The following is a 19,103-nucleotide window of genomic DNA, read 5'->3' on the forward strand; positions in this document are numbered from 1 at the left end:
GGAAGATACAAATTAAACAGAAAACGCAAAAGATAAAGCAATGAATACACAAAAAATTACCAAGGGACAGCAGTCTAGAGGGTGCAAGAGCCCAAATCAGCAGGACTTCAGGAATATTGGGATTTGGAGGGAATGATGCTCCAGACAAAGGCCCAGGGAAGAGAGGAGTGAATGCAGTGTGTCCTCAGGGAGGAGAGGGCAGAGGGACCCCCACCCGGGAGACGGAGCAGAGAAACCTGGGTGGGGTCCCAGGTGGAGGGTTGATTACCTTGGGGTCTTTGCAAGACAGGCCAAGAGCGTGGGTGTCCGTACAGTAGGGGTTGGCTTAGGAAAAGCAGCAGGCAGGGTGATGAGTAGTAAACGGGGCGCCTACAGTCAGGAAAAGTGGCTTTGGATCCTGGCTTCACCATTTAATATGTAAAAAATGAGAAGAATCCCAGCACACCTGTGTGAGCCTTAGATACTTTTCTTTTCTTTTCTTTTTTGTCTGCACTGCATGTCTTGCAGGATCTCAGTTCCCAGTGAAAGCCCGGAATCCTAACCACTAGGCCACCAGGGAACTCCCGAGCCTTACATACTTTTATAACTTGGGCATAATTGTTTCTCATAGTATTCTTTCTGCTGGTCTTGGTTAAAAATAATGATGAATAAAAGAATTAGATGTGGGGCTTTCCTGGTGGTGCAGTGGTTGAGAATCCGCCTGCCAGTGCAGGGAACACGGGTTCGATCCCTGGTCCGGGAAAATCCCACATGCCGCAGAGCAACTAAGCCCGTGCGCCACAACTACTGAGCCTGTGCTCTAGAGCCTGTGAGCCACAACTACTGAGCCCACATGCTGCAACTACTGAAGCCCACACGCCTAGAGCCTGTGCTCTGCAGCAAGAGAAGCCACCACAATGAGAAGCCTGCGGACTGCAATGAAGAGTAGCCCCCGCTTGCCTCAACTAGAGAAAGCCTGCACGCAGCAACGAAGACCCAACACGGCCAAAATAAATAAATTAAATAAATTAAAAAAAAAAAAAAAGAATTAGGTGAAGGGGATGTTAATGGCACGGAGGAGGGTGGGTGACAGGCAACTGGCCCCCTGCCTCCTCTGACCCACAGGTCATTTTCAGTGTGGCAACTCACAACCCCGTCCCAGAGCTGGGCCAGGGGACCCTCGGTCAGCTGTCCCAGGTCCAGTGTATCCCCAAGGGTAGGGGTGAGGGAAGGGCGACAAGCTCTCCAGTGACACGTTTGTCCCAGGGCCTTCCTGGGCCCTGCCTGGCATCAGAGAGGAAGGAACCAAGTCCAAACAGGTCTAAAGAGGCAGAGACACCGGACCTCTCCCCAGGCCCCTGCCACCGCTCCTTGCCCAGGGCCTTCCAGAGGGGCCAGAGAGGAGTAAGGACAGGCAGAGCAACTGGCCACTGCAGGCACAACACTTCTTTTCTTTATGGGACACAAGCCAGGGATCCAAGAGAAGGATATTCAGCTTGTCTTCTTGCTAATGGATTAGATGGACAAATAGCACAAGGGCTCTCAGAACAATGGGTTTAAGAGAGGGCTGGGCCAGAGAAGACTTGAGCCTGAGGTTCCTGCCCCCAAAGCACAAGAACCAAAGGCCAGCGGGAAGAAAGTTCTGTGGCCAGGCTGGGCGTGACCGGCTCCTCCCGGGTAGATTTCAAAGGCTGCTCTGGCCTGCAGGCTCAGAGCCCCGTGAGCCTTCAACGATACATTATTCAGTACAAGGCAGATTCTATTTAGAAAACAAACATGTCCTGCATATTCATCCAAGTGGTTTGCATAATTACACTACTTACCATCACAACAACCCTGTCATGTAGATATTTTTAATCCTCATTTTAAAAAACGATGACATTAGGGCTCAGGGAATTTGCTCCAAATTCCAGGATTCGTTCTCCAGTCTCTCCCAAGCCCAGCCCACCATTTTGTCCAAGACACCAAAATCAAAGCTTTCTTGCTTCCGGCTTTTTTCATAGCCACGCGCGCAACGTTTGGGAACTTGTACTAAACGTTCCCTCCTGCTGTGTTTGCCCGTCAGGGCACACCTATCATTACCTCTTTAGACTGTCCCCTGAGCTATTCCCAAGGAGAACTGTTACTACCTTTACCACAACTACTAAGAAACATGGCTTTCATTTACTGAGCATCTACTGTGTGCTCAGCCCATGAGTTTACATATATGATCTTGTTTACTTCTATAATTATCCTAATTTTATTGCTTAGGATACTGAAACACAGAAAGATAAATCCATTTGCCCAACGTCACAGGGGTAGTAGTTGAAAATCCCACCTTTTCAGGGGTGAAAGTGGGATTTGAATCCCGTGAACTTCCAATCCAGGGTATGCAGTGTTAAGCACTGGACTTGATGCACATGCATACACACCCCAACCTGTTCTCTCTATTTCCTTAATAATTTTTAAAATGCTCACTAGTAACAGGAGAATGACATTTTGGAAACGATCAAAACAAGGAAGAATCACATGATAAATAAACTTTTCCCAGGGCCTTTCTAGGGGAAACGGCGTCACCATCTACCCAGTTGCTGCAGCCAGATATCTGAGTCCACTTGATTCAGTATATTTTCATATATCAGTACATATTCTGATAACTGTGAAGTAGAGTCTTATTTAAACGAACCCACAATTATTCTGTGCAACAGAATTTGAATCCACTAAGGTGGTGATTATTCTTCCTGAGCTGTAGACATTAGTCTCTATTCAGTCTTCAGCCATGAAATTCGTTGAACACATCATGCGAAATCTAATTGTCTGTTGACAAGGGCCATCCCTCCTCTGAACAAGTGAGCTACCCAACCTAAAATAAATAGAAACTTTTATGACTAGCCACATTGTTTTCACTTCTAAACAAACCTCCAGGAAAGAACACCCATTACCAACATATTTGCCCATTGTAAATGGCCATCATTAAAACCAACAAAGTTTAAACCTTTCGAGCGTTTGGAGTTTAGAATCTGGGGAGTTGAGGTGGAGGTTGGAGGAGGTAGCATCCCTTAAAAGGGTACGGAAGGGACCTCCATCTAATCTAAGGAAATTTTCCTAACCTTTAAGGATCCATGTACGCCTTAGTGAGAACAGTAGAATGCAAAAAATTTATTATTTTAAATTTATCAGTATGACATTTTCACACGGGGAAAAGAAATGGAAAGTCTGGCTCACCCATCACAGCTCACATCCGCAGCTTGGCCAATGGGAGGTGCATTCCCGGTGTCCATGTGATCTCCGTGGCACAGATGGAGGCCAGCAGTGTCCACCCAACAGCAGTGCTCAGAGTCACAGACCCTCTTAAGTCCCCAAGACTCACTCTCCACATCCTTTACAAACTGCACAGATTGATAAAAAGACACCGTCTGACTCCCTTGTACACTATTGCCAGCCTTGTCATGTTTACTTTTATCCATATTGTAAATACCCCCTTGACTTAGCTGAGACCTTTCATTTTTAAGTGTTTGGAGCCAGGCAGCCTTCCGGTGTCAAAGACCTGAAGTGCTAGAAGAAGCTCCCAGCTTCCACTGAAACAAGCGTGGTCATGGTCTGAGTTTGAAAAGCTCTTTGGCTCACAGCTTAAGAAGCCCTCAGAGCCTAGGAGCATGGTGTTGCCAAATGGAATCAGAACAGTGGCTGTTCTGTGCTCCGTGACACCACTGTTTGCTCTGTGGTTCGCTGTGCCCATGAAATGATCCCGGCCACCCAGAGGAACAAAAGTGGCCGAACTTCAGGTGTGCACAAAACCGAGCTGCTCAGGAAGTACACAAAGCCTTTTTCCCTGAAAGCAATGTTTTCAAGTATTCATCAAAATACCACTAGGAAGTTTTTAGACTTTACAAAGCTATTTTCACCTTACAGAGACGTTCATGCTAACGGTGAAAGAACATTGCATTCTGTAAAGTGCTGCTCTACTAAATCTGTTACCAAAGAGTTGGCTGTAACTTTATTTTAAGGAAGTGTAAGGGGCAATCCAAAAACCAATAGCCAGGACTTCCCTGGTGGCGCACAGGTTAAGAATCTGCCTGCCAATGCAAGGACATGGGTTCGAGCCTTGGTCTGGGAAGATCCCACATGAGGCGGAGCAACTAAGCTCATGCACCACAACTACTGAGCCTGCACTCTAGAGCCCCCAAGCCACAACTACTAAGCCAGTATGCCACAACTACTGAGCCTGCGCTCTAGAGCCCGCAAGCCACAACTACTGAAGCCCGCGAGCCTAGACCCCATGCTCCGCAACAAGAGAAGCCATCGCAATGAGAAGCCCACGCACCGCAACGAAGAGTAGCACGGCTCGCTGAAACTAAGGAAAGCCCGGGCACAGCAACGAAGACCCAATGCAGCCAAAAATAAATAAATAAAACCTTCATTAAAAAAATGAAAACCAAGAGCCATCTTAAAAAGGAGGTGACAAGCACTCTAACCACAAATAATCGAAAGATCAGTAGGTTTTATAGTTATTAACATTTTTATCCTTTCCTTAATGCTTGTTTATTTAGCTGAAGGCCTACGTGTGTCATGTTCGTTAGCATATCCAAAGAGAGTCATTTGTTTTCTAACTTGCGGTGATGAAGTCTACCTTTTCATTCTTTGTGAGGGGAGCTATTTTGAGGAGGGTGCAGTGGAAGGAGGAAGGGTTTTGAAAACAGAAGGATGTTAATTCACGTTCATATTTGACCATTTCACTCTCTGTCGTCTGGGCCAGTTAATTTCAACCCTCTGAGCCACTGTCTCTTTTTCTACAAATGGATGTCACAGGTTTATAATGGTAGTAAAATAAAACAACGTATGCTGGGGACTGCCATGCAATAGGAGCCCCCCAATTTTTCTAATCCTTTCCTGTGGTAAACATCCCTAACAAGTAGCCGCACCTTGTTTGAGTCTCCCCAAGTCCCACGTGCGTCTGAAAAGAGAAGCTGGTTCCCGTGAGGCCTGATCACTCAGGGTGGCGCTGGCCAGGCCCCGCATTGCAGAGATGCTTTCTATTATTCCCAAATTCTTCTCATTGTTTAAGGCTTTCTGTCCTTTACCCCAGGTCAAAGGAAAGGGTAGGATCTTTACAATAAAAAAACAGACATTTTGATTGGCTGGCCAGTCGAATATTCCCGAATTGCCCCTCTGTGTGCTGAGAAATGACGTAAGCACACCTCCTAAGGAATTCCTCGGCCAGCATTCTTAACCTTCCCTTGCTGAAACCTGGGTTGGTCGTTACAACTACTTTTATGGGATTGTAAAAAATCAGACCTGAAAACAAATAAACAAACATCTATGTGTTTGGGCTGCCCTCGAATTGTTATGATTAAAAAGAGACAACTGGGGCTTCCCCGGTGGTGCAGTGGTTGAGAATCTGCCTGCCAATGCAGGGGACACGGGTTTGAGCCCAGTGCAGCCAAAAATAAATAAATAAATAAAATTTGTTAAAAAAAAAAAAAGACAATTTTTTTTTTTTTTTTTTTAAGATGCTGGTGGTAGGAGTTTATTTATTTATTTTTGCTGTGTTGGGTCTTCGTTTCTGCGCGAGGGCCTTCTCTAGTCGCGGCAAGCGGGGGCCACTCTTCATCGCGGTGTGCGGGCCTCTCACTATCGCGGCCTCTCTTGTTGCGGAGCACAGGCTCCAGACACGCAGGCTCAGTAGTTGTGGCTCACGGCCCTAGTTGCTCCGCGGCATGTGGGATCCTCCCAGACCAGGGCTCGAATCTGTGTCCCCTGCATTAGCAGGCAGATTCTCAACCACTGCACCACCAGGGAAGCCCCGACAATTGGTTTTAAGTTACATATTCCTTGTATCCTATGCAGCCCTCTAGGGCTAGCTTTCATATTTTGTAGACTTAGAGGTCCGACCTATTGACCCAGGTCCTGATGTGCCCACGTCAAGCCGGAAGGGCCACCCTTCCCACTGGCTTTGCAATCAGGAGGCTGACAACCACCAAGCCAGCCACCCGTCAAAGTCCCTGCTGGTGACTCTCTCCCCCAGCAAGCTGACTCCCTTCCCCCACTTTCCCAAACATCTTGGGCATCTCAAACAATCCCAATTACACTCAGGTTGTTTAAACAAACAGCAGCACAATTCCCCAGCCCAGAGCCCCAGCTGAGGGATTCCCTTGGGCCCACTCTCCCCACCTCCTCTCCCCGCCCCCCCAACCCTAAGCCACTTTCAGGCAAGACAATGGCTCCACGTTTACAGTGTAGTTTTGTGCATCTAAATGTTTGCAGACACTTGGTAAAGTGTCCCAGGCCAAGTTTCCAAAGGATAATACCTCAATGTTGCGTTTGTTTAAGCAGCCGATGATCCCAGCTAAGAGAGGGTTGCCACCCCTCTTGAAAAGAGGCTAGAGGCGATGCTGTGGGAGGTTTGGGGCCAATTCCACTGGAACAGGGAATACCTGAGTCCCTCTCTCCACTCCCACTCTCCCTTCCAAGACTGGACGTATGCTACCGAGAGTGTGAAATCAGGGAGTTGGTGGGATTTTAAAAGCATTTCCTAAATAAGACAACTGGGACAGGAACAGGTGCAATTTTTAATTCTGCGGCTGGGCTGAACCTAGGAGATCCACAGGTCCATATGGAAGGACTGACTATACCTCCCCACTGGGCAGCCCACATCTCGTGAAATCCCAGTCAAGGCCCAATGCCTTACGTTTCCTGTTGACAGGTTGAAAAGAAAAAGAACATAGCCTTCTAACCTCCAAGTCTCTCCAGGCCATTTCTACAAGGGCTGCCACCAAACCCGCAAGGACCAGCTGACAGCTTGATGGGTACCATCTGTAATTCATTTACTCACACAAGAATTTCTAGATTATCTATTTAGACCCAATTCAGAATAGTGCACAGATAGGCAACAGAGGTGAAGTCTAGACTCTCACATGTGATAGAAAGTGTTAGGTGTCTTAAGAGAGGAGCAAACATGGACATTGGGAGCTTAGAGAAGAGATGACTTCCGGCTGAGTGGAGGTAAACGGATCAGAAAAAGCTTCTTCAGGGAGGAGTCCTTTGGGTCAGTCCTTGAAGGCTGCAGTCTGCTAATAGGGACAGTTTTATTTTTGCCTTTTTAATCTGTATGCCTTTTTTTTTTTTTTTTTTTTTTTGCGGTACTCGGGCCTCTCACTGTTGTGGCCTCTCCGGTTGCGGAGCACAGGCTCCGGACGCGCAGGCTCAGCGGCCATGTCTCACGGGCCCAGCCGCTCCGCGGCATGTGGGATCTTCCCCGACCGGGGCACAAACCCGTGTCCCCTGCATCGGCAGGCGGACTCTCAACCACTGCGCCACCAGGGAAGCCCAATCTGTATGCCTTTTATTTCCTCCTCTTGCCTTATGCATTGGGTAGACCTTCCAGCACTATGTTGAATGAGACTTGTCACAGCAGACATCCTTACCTTGTTCCTGATCTTGGGGAGAAGATATTCACGCTTTCACTCAAATATGATGCCAGCTGGAGGTATTTACAGATGTTCTTTAACAAGAGGAGGTTCTCCTCTACTGCTGGTTTTCTGAAAGATTTTTATCAAGAATGAATGTAGAACTGAGTCAAATATGTTCACTGATATAATCGATTGATACCATCATGTGATTTTTCTTCTCTAGTCTATTAACATGGTGGATTCCACTGACTGATTTTTCAAATATCGAGCCAGTCTTTTTTTTTTTTTTTTTTTTGACTGCGGTGAGTCTTTGTTGCTGCCCTCAGGCTTTCTGTAGCTACGGTGAGCGGGGGCTACTCCTCATTGCGGTACGCGGGCTTCTCACTCCGGTGGCTTCTCTTGTTGCGGAGCACAGACTCTAGGCGCGTGGGCTTCAGTAGTTGTGGCACGTGGGCTCAGTAATTGTGGCTCGCTGGCTCTAAAGCTCAGGCTCAGTAGCTGTGGCGCACGGGCTTAGTTGCTCCATGGCACGTAGGATCTTCCCGGACCAGGGCTCGAACCCGTGTCTACTGCATTAGCAGGCGGATTCTTAAGCACTGCACCACCAGGGAAGCCCCTCGAACCAGTCTTGCATCACCGGAGTATCACTGGATTATTGTGTATAATTATTTCCATATATTGCTGAAATCTATTTGCTAATATTTTATTAACAATTTTTGAATTTGTATTCATAAAAAATATTGGTCTGTAGTTTTTTGTTTTCTATTGTCCTTGTCTGATTTTGGTAACATGGCAACATTAGCCTCATAAAATGAATTGGGAAGTGTTCCCACTTCTATTTCTGGAAAAAAAAATTGTGTAGAATTGGCGTTAATTCTTGTTTAAAACTTTGGCAGAATTCTCTAGTGACACCATTTTTGCCTAAAGATTTTTGTTATTGTTGGAGAATTAATTATGAATTAAATTTCTTTAATAATTATAGGGCTATTTGAATTATCTATTCTATATTGGATGAGTTGTGGTAGTTTGTATTTTTCGAGGAATTGGTCATTTCATCTAAGTTGTCACAGATCTAAATTTATGGGTGTAGAGTTGTTTATAGTATTCCCTTATTGCCTTTTTAAAAAAAAATTTATTTATTTATATGGCTATGCCAGGTCTTAATTGCGGCATGTGGGATCTAGTTCCCTGACTAGGAATCGAATCGGGGGGCCCCCTGCATTGGGAGCATGGAGTCTTAACCACTGGACCACCCGGGAAGTCCCCTTATTGTCCTTTTGATAGGTTCTTTTTCTTTCCAACCTGCCAACAGGATGTAGTGAGAGCTCCTGTTTTATTCCTGACATTGATCATTTGTGTCTTATCTCTTTTTTGTCTCTCTTATTAGAGGTTTGCCAATTTTATTGATTTTTTTTAAAGAATCAGCTCTTTGTTTCATTGACTTTCTCTATTGTTTTCTATTTTCAATTTCATTATTTTCTGCTCATTTCCTTCCTCCTTTTTTTTTTTAAACATTTTGTTTACTTATTTATTTTATTATTTATTTTTGGCTGTGTTGGGTCTTCGTTGCTGTGTGCGGGCTTTCCCCAGTTGTGACGAGCAGGGGCTACTCTTCGTTGTGGTGCATGGGCTTCTCATTGTGGTGGCTTCTCTTGTTGCGGAGCACAGGCTCTAGGCGTGCGGGCTTCAGTAGTTGTGGCACACAGGCTCAGTAGTTGTGGCACACAGGCTCAGTAGTTGTGGCTCACAGGCGGGCTCTAGATCGCAGGCTCAGTTGTTGTGGTGCACGGGCTTAGTTGCTCCACGGCGTGTGGGATCCTCCCGGACCAGGGCTCGAACCCGTGTCCCCTGCATTGGCAAGCGGATTCTTAACCACTGAGCCACCAGGGAAGTCCCTCCTTCCTCCTTTTTGTTGTGAGTTTATTTTCTTTTTCTAGTTCCTTGAGGTGGGAGCTTAAATTATTAATTTGAGACTTTTCCTCTTTTCTTTCTTTCTTTCTTTCTTTCTTGGCTGTGCTGCATGGCTTGCAGGATCTTAGTTCCCTGACCAGAGATTGAACCCATGGCCCCTGCAGCGGAAGTGTGGAGTCCTAACCGCTGGACCACCAGGGAGGTCCCTCCTCTTTTCTAATGGAAACATCTAATGCTATAAATTTCCCTCTCAGCACTGCTTTAGCTGTACCCCTCAAATCTAAATATATTGTATTTTCATTCAGTTCAATATATTTGTTTTGTTTTGTTTTTGAGACTTCCAAAAAAGGACTTTTATCTTTGTGTTTAGTTTCCAAATGGTTGGAGAGTCTCCTGTTATCTTTTTGGTATTGATTCCTAGTTTGATTCCATTGTGGTCATAGATACTCCATAGGATTTCAGTTCTCTTGATCGTATCAGATTGGCCAAAAAGTTCTTTCGGATTTTTCCATAAGCTGTTACAGAAAACCTGAACAAACTTTTTGGCCAACCCAATGTCTTTATCTGTGTCTCTATGTGTATCTTTAAATGCATCTTTTAATGTATTATATATTTTGTAAATTGAGCTTACTTAAATGCTGTCTATCAATATCCCCAAGAGCTTATTTGTGAGTACTTCCAGGATTCTGTATATCTGAAAATACCATCCCTTTAGACTTTTTATTAGATAAGGCTTTTTTCCAGAGAATGAAACTGAATCTTGGATTAAAGTCTTTTTCATCTGCAATCTTGAAACAAAAAAGTGCCGTCAGCTCTCAATGTCCATCGTGTGATGTCACATCTTCCTCCTATGCCAGACTGTCCTCCAAATGAGAGAGAATTGGAAGGTGACCAAACAGAGGGATCTATGGGAAGGTGAAGGTCTTTACTTTGCTAAATATCAACTAAGGAGGTCGTAATACACACCCCCACTTTCACCGCTCTATCAATCTTAAAGAGCCATGAAGGAAATAAGAAAGTGTAGGATCATTCTTTTGAAAAGCCCCCAGTTGGTAAGGAATGTAAAACTGAGGAAATATTTTCCAGGAAAGTTGGTAAGATCAAAAAGAGGAATAGATAGGAACAGGAAGGTTTTTCCATTCCTTCAACTGACTTTTCTAGTTTTGACTGCTACAATTTCATAACAGTAAACTATTAACTCACTCTGGGCTCTGAAAATCCCTTGATTGGTCCTGCTGCTCAGGTGAGTGGGGCCCTGAATATCCTGTAATCCGTATTTCCAAAAGAACTTGTTCATTAACTCCAGTAAAAAAAAAAAACAGAAGCCTGCGTCCATTCCTTTTACTGGATTACTCAGAGAGGGATGGGCGCTGATTCACTTCCAAAGGCTCTGATGAGCAGGCCAGGGATGTTTTCCCAATAGAGACCAATCCCACTACCCTGAGCCCCTCCTGCTTTTCCCCTCCCAGGATAAACACAAAGCAGAGACCAAGCTCCCAGCAGGATGACCTATAAGTGACCCTTGGACTGACCTAACACTCTGGTCACTCTCACCGACAGGTTTGTTTATCTTGGAACCTTGGAGCCTCTGCACCCAAAAGCTTCGTCTCTAGGCTCCAAGTCTTCCCAAGCGAGCTGTCAGTCACAGCTTAAGTGCGTGTGGGACAGTTGCATGATAGCCTGAGTTTATTTACCAAAACCTGATGTTTATGCTGTTCAGCAATGAGGAGGGCCACGGGCTGCTGAATTTAGTAATTGGGGAGACAACTAAACATCTCCATCAGGCATTAGCCCTCCCACTACAGAATTATCCGCAGACCCTGATAGTTCGTCTCTCCCCGGGAGATTAAAGATTCCCAGGTGATCTGAATTTGCTGTCTCCAAAGAAGGGGTCCGCGGTCAGGCCTTTCCCCTAGACCTTTTTTCTTTTTTTAAAAAAATTTTTTGGCCGTGACATGCAGCATGCGGGATCTTAGTTCCTCCACAAGTGATCAAACCCGAGCCCCCTGAAGTGGAAGCGTGGAGTCTTACCAATGGCCTGCCAGGGGAGCCCCCCATAGAGCTTATTTTAATGAGCCACATCTCAGGCAAGAGGGAAGCTAAGCATCATGTTGTGGCTTGTCTGCTAGGACTAGATTTACACGTGATACTGATATCTTGATATTTACCAAAAGAAGACATAAATGTTGTCCCTAGTTTGGGCACTAGGGATGATCAATAAATCCAAAAACAAGGATGAGTGTTAAAATTTTACTAAATTTTTTTTAATAGATTTTATTTTCCCAGATACAATAATCACTTAAGGAGTTACCACCTGACATGTAGAATTCTGTACTCCTGTTCACATTTCAATGGCAATCCCAAGGGGATCAAGCCTATTCAGAGGATTGAATTCATTCTTACTCAGGCCCAGTCTTACAGTTCCTTTTCCAATGGTTAAATACAGCAAACATGGGCTTTTAGATAAATGAGGCCTAATCAAGAAAGATGACAAGGTTGATCACAGAAATGGGCTTTTTTCTCCCTCCTAGTAGATTTCAAATAGATCTGAATCTCCAAGGAATGCTTTTATTTGGTAGAGCAGATGAGGAGAGCCAGAACTGTCCCTTCCAAGGGCGGTGCAGAAAGAGGGCTCTCATCCCCTTTTATCCCATTAAAGTCCTGCTGCTCAGGGACTGAGAAGCCCCCTCTATTATCAGCCTTGGCTTAAATAAACCTTCTGCCCCTGCACCCAGCCACCTCCCTCGGTGCTGCAGGCCCCATCCATCACTGTCACCTTTGCAGAGTGGCTGCCATGACAGTTCATGATCATTAACCAGCTCTGGTGTGCTTTGTGTTAAAGTTAAGACACATCAAACACAGAAACTCTGCAGTTCCTTAAAGTTACAGGAGACGTGGATGGGCTGGGCTCCGATGGCAGCCAAACCTGACACCCGGCTTTGACAAAAGGTGAAAATGAGCCCTGGGTCAGGATGCCTCAATATCCATTCCCACTCCTCAACTCCACTCTCAGGGGCAGAAACCGGATGGAAAAGACACAGCGTGAGAATTGGGCTACAGAAAAAAGAGAACGTGAGCAAAGGACACAGCAACACTGCTTCTTAAATCGCCCCTCCCTCCCGTGCTGGTGCCCCGCCCTCCCGTGCTGGTGCCCCGCCCCCAACTCCCCGGGCAGAAAGGTCGGCTCCCAGAGAGAACGCTCAGTAAAATACCTCCCGCTCTCCTAGGCGCTCTCGTCTTCTGAACCATTTCACAAACCTTCTTATTTATGGCCTCAAATCCCTGAACCAAATGGAAACTGAAAAGTGTCTCTTTCCATTTCACAAAGGTTTATAATATGTAAGTAGCAGAGTCCACGAAAGGTACTTGTGTAATTGGGCGATCCTGCTTACATGTCATGATTTCCCTCTGGGCCCACTGTTTAACGAAGACGTTTGCTTTTCTTATCGTGACTTTTCTGCAACCAGGCCCAGCTTGAGGGAAATGACCTTGAGAGGAAGTCTGAGAAGGAAGGGGGAGCTGGCTCTGCCAGCTAATATATAAAAATTAAATGACAAAAAGAAAGAGAAACAAACAAGCAGCGCATCACCATCCTGCCATCAAAGCAAAGGAGTATGCCTGCAACTCCTTCATTCAAATGACATTTATTCATTCAAATGACGTTTATTCAGTCCCTCCCAAGTGCCCCAGGGCTATAAAGAACAAAAAGTGGGTCATAATTCTTAAGGAGCTTAGAGTCTGTGAAGATAAACAAATAAAGTATCTACAAGAGAGATAGGCACTGGGGGAGCAGGGAGTGGAGGAGGGATCAGGACAGGATGTCTCGAGAAGACCTTCCAGGGGATGTGGCCAGTTGGCTGGGTCTTAAGGTATAAGCAAGGGTTCAGCAGAGAAGTGGGAGGTGAAGACACGCAAAGGTACAACATTAATGATAGCTAGCATTTATTAAGTGTGTACTAAAATCCAGACTCTTGAGCAGTTGTAAGGATGCTGGTCTGAACTGAGATTGTTAAAGCTCAGAGGATTTCAACAACTTAGTTTAAAGAAAAGAATGTAGGGGGGCTTCCCTGGTGGCGCAGTGGTTAAGAATCTGCCTGCCAATGCAGGGGACACGGGTTCGAGCCCTGGTCCGGGGAAGATCCCACATGCCGTGGAGCAACTAAGCCCGTGCGCCACAACTACTGAGCCTGTGCTCTAGAGCCCATTAGCCACAACTACTGAGTCAGCATGCCACAACTACTGAAGCCCGCACGTCTAGAGCCTGTGCTCTGCACGCAAGAGAAGCCACTGCAATGAGAAGACCGTGCACCGCAAAGAAGAGTAACCCCTGCTCGCCGCAACTAGAGAAAGCCCGTGCACAGCAACGAAGACCCAATGCAGTCAAAAATAAATAAATAAAACAAATTTATTTAAAAAAAAAAAAAGAATGCAGGATATCTCAGTAATCACTTTTACATTGATTACATGTTGAAATGATCCCATGCTGGACACAGTGGGTTAAAGAAGATCTATTTATTAATAGAATAAATCTAATGAATTAGATATTAATAAATTAATAAAGAAGATCTATTGATTAATTTCACCTGTTCCTTTTTTTTTTTTAACAACACACAAATGCTTTTTACTACATAAACAGAAAGTACTTTAAAAATCCTAACTCTCCTAATGGGTCACTTTTTATCACTTTCTTTTCTTTTTTTTTTTGTATTGAAGTATAGTTGATTTACAATGGTCCACTTGTTTTTTAAAGTGACTACGAAAAAATTTGAAATTACCTATGTGTCTCACATTTGTATCTCCCCTTATATTTCCATTGTACACAGACTCTCTTTAATCCTCCCAGCAGCCATGCGAGTTTTGTATCTTCATTTTTCAGATGAGAAAGTGAAGACCTAGTAAAGTGAAATCCTGTGCCTACAGCCCACAGCTGCTTAAGTAACAGGAAAGAGGAAGTTTTCTAGGGTTCAGTGCATGTTGGTAGTTTCCAACTGGACAATGTAGAGCTAGAAAGGTAGGGAAGGAAGCAAGAAAGAACAGAGCAAAGCAACTTGATATATTTATGTGTGCTTGTTGTTTAAAAATTCAAACACTATAAAGGAATAGAGAGGCATGTAAGGATTCCTCCAGCCCAACCCACTCACTGCCACCATTTGCTTGGTTTCCCTAAGAGGTACTCAAGTGTGTATATATATGATATAATATATAATATATGACACATATTATAATATATGTGTGTTTTATACACATAAAAGTATATATATTTTATATAAGTGTATATATAAAATCCCCCATCCTGTACCAATGGCCTGGCTCATTTTTTAGCTGTTTCATACATGGGACCAATAAGGTTTTGCTGAAAAACGGGTTCTGCTTTACAAACACTCTTAAAACTATTTATTATAGAACCTCTGAGGCTCCTTTGAGCTCAAAAATCCTTTGACTTTGGAATAGTATAATTTTATTGTTCGGTTCTGCTCTTCCACCGTATTATTGGTTATCGGTTTGATTTATTTAATCTGAAATTCTTGGCCAAAACAAGGCCCTTCATTACAACATTGCTCCTGTGGGAAACGTGATTTACTTTCCAACAGGTCACTTTAAGATAGAGAGCAGCTCCCTTGAACATAAAATGTTCAGTTGTACTGTGTTTTTGCCTTATATACCTATGAATACAATGGAAATTGAAAGAAAATTATTTCTATTTGTCCAAAAAGACAAATTAAGCTTCCCACTGCTTAACTGAATGATGGCTTTTGCTTTACCCCATGTCTTAATGTTTCAAATCCCAGCTTCAGCTTTTTAATAGTTCAGTGGCCTTAGGTACATTATTTAACTTCCTCCTTGGTTGAGAAGTTAAATAGAACGTAGGGATAATAATATCTACCTCAAGGGATAAGGAGGAATAAATGAAATAATATGTGTAAAGGTGCTTAGTTTAGCTCCCTGAATATAATAACCACTAAATAAGTGTAATTTACTTTAATTTTTTTTTTTTTGCGGTACACGGGCCTCTCACTGTTGTGGCCTCTCCCATTGTGGAGCACAGGCTCCGGACGCACAGGCTCAGTGGTCATGGCTCACAGGCCTAGCCGCTCCGCAGCATGTGGGATCTTCCCAGACCGGGGCACAAACCTGTGTCCCCTGCCTCGGCAGGCGGACTCTCAACCACTGCGCCACCAGGGAAGCCCTACTTTAATTATTACTACTAGACTTATCTTTATTGACCTTTACTATGTGCATACCATGTAAAATGGGTAAATTTTATTGCCTATCTCATAGGACTACTTTGTGGATTGAATGAAATAATACATATTAAGCACTTCTAGTACCAGGGGCATGTAAGCACTCAATATCTTTTTTTTTTTTTTGGCTGTACCACAAGGCTTGCCCACAAATCCCTTAGTTCCCCAACCAGGGATTGAACCCACGCCCTCGGCAGTGAAAACACAGAGTCCTAACCACCAGACCGCCAGGGAATTCCCTCAATATCATATTATATCCTTGTAGCTTGTATCATGTAAGCTATAACCTTTAAACTATAATGGCATGATATTATAGTTGTATACTTATAGTATTAAACGTAAAAACTAATCATATTATCAAGCTTCCTTTCTTAATGTTATTCTACATTATTGCTAATCATGCTGGGCTTTTATGCTCAAAAAGGTGATATTTAATACCAAAGAACACACACTGCTTTTCCATGCCACTCAAAGTCCTCGCGCATAGCACCTCCTTAATTAAAACCCTCATCATACCCAAGGCCAGATCAGTTCTAGATATTGTTTAACAAGCTAGAGAGACTAAGGGTGTGAGTCACCTCTGGACATAATTCAAATCTCCTTCAACAAGCCACACCTCCAACACACAGGCCTCTAGGCTTTGAAAAGTGATTCTCAAACCCGGGCTCTGGTGTGTCATTGACCTCTAAGGCAGCCTGCCTGTGGCTCCTGGTGTGACAGGGCAGAAATTGCCGTCATTCAGGAGGTGAGCCGTAGGCCACACCGGGTCCAAGCTGGCCGGAGGAGCCAACGCACAGTTCGGTGGCCTGTGTATCCACCTTGTCAGGGGTTATGTGGTACCAATGGCTCACACAACTGCATCCTGACTTTGGGCATTATTAGACTTTTATTTACCAGTAGGAAAACCAAGTGCCGTAATTTGTATTACTCTATTTTGAAAGGACAAAATAAGAGCGAAGAATCAACTGCCCCAGGTCGGAGCCCCCGGAGCTAGTGGGGCAATATGTTGGCACCAGCCCTGCTTTCAAGCCCACAGAGGCTGGTGCCAGGAGACTGGGTCCTGGAGGAGTTAGGGCCTAACCAAGGTCCAGGCAAGTCAGTCAGGTGGGGTCACTGGCCAGCACTGAGGATATTTGCTCCCAGAATCTTAATAAAGCTTTCCCCAAGTGGGACTTCCCTGGTGGCACAGTGGTTAAGAATCCACCTGCCAATGCAGGGGACGTGGGTTCAATCCTTGCTCCGGGAAGATCCCACATGCTGCGGAGCAACTAAGCCCGTGCGCCACAACTACAGAGCCTGTGCTCTAGAGCCCGCGAACCACAACTACTGAAGCCCGAGTGCCTAGAGCCTGTGCTCCGCAACAAGAGAAGCCACTGCAGTGAGAAGCCCGCACACCGCAAGGAAGAGTTGCCCCTGCTCAACGCAACTAAAGAAAGCTCACGTGCAGCAACAAAGACCCAACGCAGCCGAAAAATAAATAAATAAATACATTTATAATAAAAAATATATTTTAAATATAAATAAATAAATAAATAAACTTTACCCTCAGAAAAGCAAAGCTCTGTGTGGGTGTGAAAAATGGACCTTGATGAAACTGGTAAAGTTGGGACAAGAGGAGAGACTCTTTTCTTTTCTGTCATCAGACTGCAAACAAGGCTGAACAAATGAATGTGACCTTCGGGGGAGGAGGGGAGGAGGGACACATTGCTTAAAACCAAACCTGGGAAGTCTGAATCCAAAAGCAGAGATGTTTCTGAATGAGTGACGAAGCTTTTATTGACATTGTGACATTCTATTCCGGCCTCTCCCTCAGTGCCATTATTTACGGAGTTGTGCTTGTAAGTGTGAACTTATGTATGTTTGCATCTTTCATCCCAAAGGCATTTTCACAAATCCTAAGAGCATCCCTTGAGGCCAGGGAAGAGAAGTGCTCACACAGGTTCCCAGTTCTAAGGCCCTGCCTGCGACCAGGGGCCGAGGAGAGACAGCGCCCCTACTGTTGCCAAAGGGAAGCACCAAGCCTCTGTCCGTCAGCAATTAGGACACAGAGGGGAGAGGTTAAAGGTCAGGAGTGAGCATTACTCTCCTCTGGTCCCTGGTCATAGAACCATTCCTCCTACGGGGCCAGCTCAGGGAGAACAAAGAAAGCCATAAACATCTGGCTTCCTGACATACCCGATCATACCCACTATGACACACTTTGGGTAAGTCTGGAAACGGGTATAACCATTTTTGAGGCAATCTGGCCATGGCTACCAAAATGTAAATATGTGTTTCTTTTGATTTAGCAATTCTTCTAGAAAGCCACCGTACCAGCATTCTCACCTATGTGTGTAAGAATATTCCCGACAGCATTTTTATTTACTGTAGCATCGTTTTGCGAAAGCAAAAGCTAGAAACCATCTAAATGCCTACCCATAAAAGAATGAAGTTAAATAAACTATGGTGCAGATAAATCTATGCAGCTCTTACAAGGAATGAAATAAATCTATAGAGAGAGACACGGAAAGACAGTTGAGATGGTTCTAAAAACACATTCAAGACTCATAAGTCATACTCTGCTCCTGCAGTTAGACTATTTGCATGTTAACAGAAGGCAAGGATGTGCAAAGCAACAAGAAGTGAGTCTTGATGAGTGAAATGTGCAGATATTCTCAGGCCAATATAACAAGCACCCTCAAACCCTCAAACCCACCACCCAGAATAAAAGCAAGCGACTGGACAATAACCCAAGTTTAACCAGATAACCCCAATCTCGACCCCTTCCTCCTCTCCTGATCACCACATCCTCACTCTTCTTTATAAACAGTTGTATTGACTCTGCGGATGGTCCCTGACTTAACGGTGGTCGAGGATGATCTGTATATGTATATTTTAAAGTATATAGCTTTATTTTAGTTGGTTTTTAAAAATAAATTTATTTATTTATTTTTGGCTGCGTTGGGTCTTCGTTGCTGCGCGCAGGCTTTCTCTAGTTGCGACAAGCGGGGCCTACTCTTCCTTGCGGTGCGCGGGCTTCTCATTGTGGTGGCTTCTCTCGTTGCAGAGCACGGGCTCTAGGCACGTGGGCTTCAGTAGTTGTGGTGCCCGGGCTTAGTTGCTCCGCGGGCATGTGAGATCTCCCCGGACCAGGGCTCGAACCTGTGTCCCTGCATCGGCAGGCAGATTCTTAACCACTGCACGACCAGGGAAGTCCCTATTTTATTTTATTTTATTTTATTTTTATTTTTATTTTTTTTGCGGTACGCGGGCCTCTCACTGTTGTGGCATCTCCCGTTGCGGAGCACAGGCTCCGGACGCGCAGGCTCAGCAGCCATGGCTCACGGGCCCAGCCGCTCCGCGGCATGTGGGATCTTCCCGGACCGGGGCACGAACCCATGTACCCTGCATCGACAGGCGGACTCCCAACCACTGCGCCACCAGGGAAGCCCTAGTTATTTTTAATTATTAAAAAAAGTGTATTGGCTGGTGGGAAACAGCATCATAGCACAGGGGGATCGGCTCAGTGCTTTGCGATGACCTAGAGGGATGGGATAGGCAGGATGGGAGGGAGGCTCAAAAGGGAGGGGAAACGGGGACATGT

Source organism: Globicephala melas, chromosome 13 (genome assembly GCF_963455315.2).
Source record: "Globicephala melas chromosome 13, mGloMel1.2, whole genome shotgun sequence".
NCBI classification, from domain to species: Eukaryota; Metazoa; Chordata; class Mammalia; order Artiodactyla; family Delphinidae; genus Globicephala; species Globicephala melas.